The following is a 5,973-nucleotide window of genomic DNA, read 5'->3' as shown; positions in this document are numbered from 1 at the left end:
CCCAAAAAAAAAAAAAAACTTAATGATAGACGTCTAACTTATTCCTGTTAAGGGTAAAATACTCGAGTCCTAAATCTTCTAAATATAAACATAACCACGTATTAGATCACCTCACTTAATAGGTTGACTTTTTAAGATGGAAGTCCAGTCTCTTATTAAGTCTAATTCTTCTCCTTAAAATTTTTTCTAATCTCTCCCTTGAACTTTAAAAATTCCTTGGTGTCCTTGTTTTTGGTCTGCTTATAAAGCTCAACGTAGATGCTACTTAGATTGACGATCTTCCTTATCTCGGAGTTAGGGATATTGTATGGAAGGTTGATGGTGTTGTTTTTGGAGTGTTTTCCAAGGTGTACTTCCTCTCATATTGCTTGTTGTTACGCTTTGAGAAACGACTTGATATTTAAGAAAAGGAAGATAAATGCTCTATATAAAAATGTGTGTAACAAGAAAATGCTTGTATGTATTAAGTATATGCTCCTAATCTGCTAATGTGATTGTGTTTATAAGGGTGCATTTTACATGTATGCATCGTCGCAAGGAGTTTTTTTTTTTTTTTTTTTGCTTGCACTTTTTAGATTTAATCTGCTATTGATTCGATCGATCATCAAATTCAATTGTCTTTAGAATTTATTTGAATCTATTATCAAATGGTTATGATCTAACAATGAAGATTATATCCTTTCATAAAAATTTTAGGCTTGTTCTTTTGAGTGAAAAACTCAAAAAAAGACAACTCGAGTTACAACTTTATTCGAGTTCATATTCTTTTAAGTTTAAATTTGAGTTTAAACTCGAGTTCAAACTCGAGTTTAGGACTAAAACTCGAGTTCAAGTTTCCCCTTCAACTCGAGTTCAGAAACTCGAACTCAAATTAATAAACAATATTTTTTTTATTCTTAAAAATGTTATAACTTTTTCATTTTAATTCCGATTGAGATGATTTTTTTTTCTATGCATTGACAACGAAAAGACGAATAAAACCCGACCCATATACCCTATTAAAATTTTTCATCAGCATTGAGTTTTTATTAAAATACTATCTAAATACAAATTCAAGTTTTGACTCACTCAAACACAAACTCAAAAAGATTATTATCTCAAACCATAACTCAAATGTACACAACCAAACACAAACTCAAGTTACAAGTTCAACTCAAGTTATAACTCAAATTCAACTCAAAAATTATACTCAAGTTAAATATGGTACAACTCTCGTATATATGATTTTAACTATAAATAAACTCCAAATATGATATGAGGTTTATCTTTATTTTGAGAATTTAATAAAATTGCAGTTTGTAGGTTTGTTGTATTTGGAGGTACTTTGACATAAAATCTGGTTAGAATACTTTTGTAGTGAGGACAAATAACATCTAAGAAAAATATTCTTTACAACTGGTTAATTTCTGGAACCCAAAAAGTTTTTCACCAAATTTGTTAAGCTGTGTTCCTTTTTTTGTTTTTTCCTAAATAAAGTCATTTTGGTACCTTCTCTTTATCAAAACAATTCAAAGGTACCACGACAAAAAAAAAAAAAAAAAAAAAAAAAAAGAAGAAAAAACTCCCTTCTGACAGGACCGATCGGAAAACAACCATTACAACAAAAGATGAATTTGATCATGGTTACTTTCAATGACGACTTTATTGGTTGTTATTAGTTTACAATCAATATGATCAAATAAATATTTCGTTGTCATAGAATCCATAACTAAAAACAAACCGTGTTTCAGTGTACATGTTCTAGTAGAATTTCTGTCTACACGTGTTTAATTTGTTTTTATATTTTATATAAACGCGTATAGATATACAATTTCCATAACATATTGGAAGTGACTTTTACGTACTAGCTAATTCGATGTAGACGTTGTTGAGCTTGTGAATATATGAACGTAAGAAAAATTTGAAAAGTAAGAATGTTCTACGTACAAGTATTTCTTGTAATGGCTAATGGGTTGGAAATATTCCATGCTAAATTTTAAAATAAGTTAATTCAAATTATAAAATATTGCCAACTCATATTCATCTGTAATATTTAATATTAGAGTAAATAAGTCATCATTTCAATTGGAAAGAGAAATTAAATATTTCTTTATAAATGCTCAGGTGCAGTTTGTAGATATATAATAGTTGAATAAGAAATAGAAGGCGGGCTTGGGTTAGAACCAACATGGGAAACATTAGAGGATGATTATGATTATGATCATAACTGTAATATTCCTTAGTGTTGTGTTTACCAAGCCCCCATCAGTACTTTCACCATTTTCCTATCATCCTCCTCCATCTCAACTTATTGCGTGCTTTAACGTTGATTATAAGCGACTGCCAAAGCCGCCGCCGCCGCCACCACAGTCCCTACGACCGCCACCTCCGCCAGTTAAAAAGGTTGACTTTTGCAAAAGTTGGGCAAATAAATTTTGTATGGAAAAACTGCATAGAATAAAAACAAAATAGCGTCTCCGAAGATATTTGACAAGTGCTTTCGTGAAACATTTAAAAAATGCATGAAAATAGATCTTCCGTAATAGAAGCCTTCCTTCCAACTAAACCCTTTGTGCGTTTTTCTTGTTCTCTTTTCAAGCCTGAGTTGTGAAGTAATGTTATTCGTCTCGTATATGTTCAAAAAGTAAATTAATAGAATTAAGCTGAAAAAAATACTGTAGTGCAAAAATAATTATACAGGCCTCTAGTTTGTATTTTTCTTATAAAATATATGATTGTTTACCAAAAAACAATATTGTTACTATTCAATTTTGAAAAATTTTATGAATTGTATGCTTTCACGAATTTGAGTTGATTAAATGTGGGGAACATTTTTTTTAAGTATTTTTTCAGTGTCAGTATATACTATGACTACATTTAGAAACAAGAATTTACATTTATAACCCAAAAAAAATTGAAAAAAAAGGAATTTTTATTACATCATTAGTATATAGAGGGGCAAGAAGTATATATATTTCTTTTCGAACTTCGAATTTTAACATTGTTCTTTCCAAGTGTGAACTGTAAGTGAGAAAATACGGACATAACTAAAAAAGGTTTAAATAAACTTTAACATATTACTGATTAGTTTTGGCTAACGGCGTGTTCTGAGACCGCCAGATACAGGCTCAACATTTCCCTGACCGCCGGCTTGGACAACAGAGGTGGCTTCCCAAGGTGTTCCTTCAATTGTTGGAATGCCTGTTCACACTCTTCCGTCCACTGAAATGGCTTGCTCCCTCTCAGGGTATCAAAAAAGGATATGCACTTGTCCGTGGATTTTGAAATAAATCTGTTGAGTGCATCCACACAACCCGTCAGCTTCTGGACCTCCCTAGGCTTCCTTGGCGACTTCATGTCGAGGAGTGTCTGTATCTTTTCCGGGTTGGTCTCAATTCCTCGACTACTCACCATGAACCCTAAAAATTTTCTAGACCCAACACCGAACGTACACTTGTGGGGATTTAGCTTCATTCTGTACATCCTGAAGACGTCAAACATTCCCTTAAGGTCCTCCACATGGTTCTCGGTTTTCCTGCTCTTTACCAGCATATCGTCCACATACACCTCCATTGACTTTCCTAATTGTTCCGCGAACATCTTATTGACGAGGCGTTGGTAGGTTGCTCTTGCATTTTTTAGGCTAAAGGGCATGACTTTGTAGCAGTAGAGGCCCCTGTCGGTGACGAACGCGGTGTCCTCTTCATCACGGTCGAACATCAGTATCTGGTTGTACCCAGAGTATGCATCCATGAAGCTCAGGAGTTTGTGCCCTGCTGTGGCGTCGACCAGCTGATTTATCCTCGGCAGCGGGAAGTTGTCAATGGGACAAGCTTTGTTCAGGTCGCTGAAGTCGACACATGTTCGCCATTTCCTGTTGGGCTTCCGTACCAACACAGGGTTCGATGCCCATTCAGGATACATGACTTCTCGGATGAAGCCATTCCTGATTGGTTTGTCAACCTCCTCTCGTAGGGCCTCATACTGCTCAGCGTTCATAGGTCGACACTTTTGCCTCTTGGGCGGACACTTCTCGTCGATGTTTAGCCTGTGGCATATGATATTAGGGTTTATCCCTTACATGTCTTCGTGAGTCCAGGCAAACACGTCGAGGTTGCTTCTGAGGAACTTGATCAATCCTTCACGGGCCTACTCTCCCAGCTCCGAGCCCACCCTCAGCCTTTTTGTAGGCTCTTTCTCGTCGATGGGGACCTCGGTCAATTCCTCGACTGGTCCCGTTCCAGTCTCTCCGGCTGGGAGCCTCAGAATTGAACTATTCTGCCCTAGTTTCCACCACCATTCTCATATCTCTCCTCGCCTGCACTGGCTCAGCGTAGTGGCAGACCGTCTCTGAGTACGTAAGCCTCGACTCGTACTGATTTCCTCAGACTTTTCCGATCCCATTGGGAGTTGGAAACTTCATCACCTGGTGATAGATAGATGTAACCGCCTTTAATGCCCTCAACGTCGGGCGTTCTATAACCGCGTTGTATTGGTCACCTCCCTTCACCACCAAGAACTTTAACATTACGATCGAGGTGTGTAGTCGGTCTCCAATGGTCATAGGCAATTCTATCCCCCCCTATAGGATGACACTGTCCCCGGTGAAGCCATATAGAGGCTGTGCACTATTTTGTAGCCTCGCTCGGGGAATCCCCATCTTGTCAAGACAGTCAGAGTACAAAATGTCCACCGAAGTCCATTGTCGACCATGATGCGGCAAACCGTGTGGTTACCGATCATGGCCTCCACGACTAGAGCGTCACTTTGGGGGAAATGCACCCCGTTCGCATCGGCTTCCGAGAACGTGATCTCGGCCTCCTCGTATTGTGCAGCCTTGGCTTCTCTTCCGGAGACGTTCATGACCCTCTGGTTGAACTTGTCTTTTGCCTCCCTCGCATAATCCTTCTGCACACGGTGAGAGGTGCTGCCGAGGTATGGCCCTCCGAAGATCGTTCTTATAACACCGACGGGTTCGGGCAAATTGTCATGCCTTTGATCTTCCTGCCGATCGGTATTCCGTCGATTGTTGTTGTTCCGACGGTTGGCTCGGTATTCACTGAGCCTCTCTTTTCGGATCAATCTCTCGACCTCGTCCCTCAGGTCATAACATTCGGCCATTGTGTGCCCACTTTCGCCATGGAACCTGCAGTATTTGTTTTAGTTTCTCCGTGCTGGGTCAGACTTCAGCGGTGGCGGTCACGCAGAACCTAGAGGTGACTGATCTCGTGATAGACATCCTCGATCCCCATAGTTAAAGGGGTATAGGCGTCGTATTTCTGCGGCTTGGGTTGCTTGGTATCCCCCTGGCCCGTCGAGGTGTTTCCACCCCTGTTGTTTGGGGCCGGGTTGTACCTCTGCTCGGTTTGCACCTGAGGGTTACCTCAGCGCTTTTTGCCGTTATTTTGGCTATTCGCCTGCCCTGCATCTTCCTTGACAGGGGCTGCCGCCTTGTTCTTTAAGGCTTTTTCAGCCTCCTCGGCGTTGATGAATCCATGTGCCCTCGTCAAGAATTCCTGGTAGGTCTGGGGTGGCCTCCGGTCGAGATCTGTGCTGTAAGGGATGTCATTCTTCATGCTCGACAGCGCCCCCATCAGGGCTACCTCGTCAGAGATTCCCTTAGTGGTGGTGACCCGTTCCCTAAATCGGGCTATCCAGTCTTTTAGGGACTCGTTAGGTCCCTGGTACACCCTCGAAAGGTTTTGTTTGGGCGGAATGTATTTTTTGGCACCTATGAACTGAGTTAGGAAGGCGTTCTTCAAATCATCCCAGCTAGTAATAGAGTTCAGTTTCAGGGACCTGAATTATCTCCTGACAGAGTCAGAAAGATAATTCCTGAACGTCCGACACATGACCTCCTCGAGGTACCCATGTAGGGCCATGTGCCCCGTGTAGACTTCTAAGTGATCGTCTGGATCACTCTTTCCATTGTACAACGGGATAGGGGGTGGCTTATACTTATCGGGCAAGGGTACCCGAATGATGTTTTCTATA

This window comes from Morus notabilis, unplaced genomic scaffold, assembly GCF_000414095.1.
Source record: "Morus notabilis unplaced genomic scaffold, ASM41409v2 Scaffold552, whole genome shotgun sequence".
NCBI lineage: Eukaryota > Viridiplantae > Streptophyta > Magnoliopsida > Rosales > Moraceae > Morus > Morus notabilis.
This window is presented reverse-complemented; position numbering follows the sequence as displayed.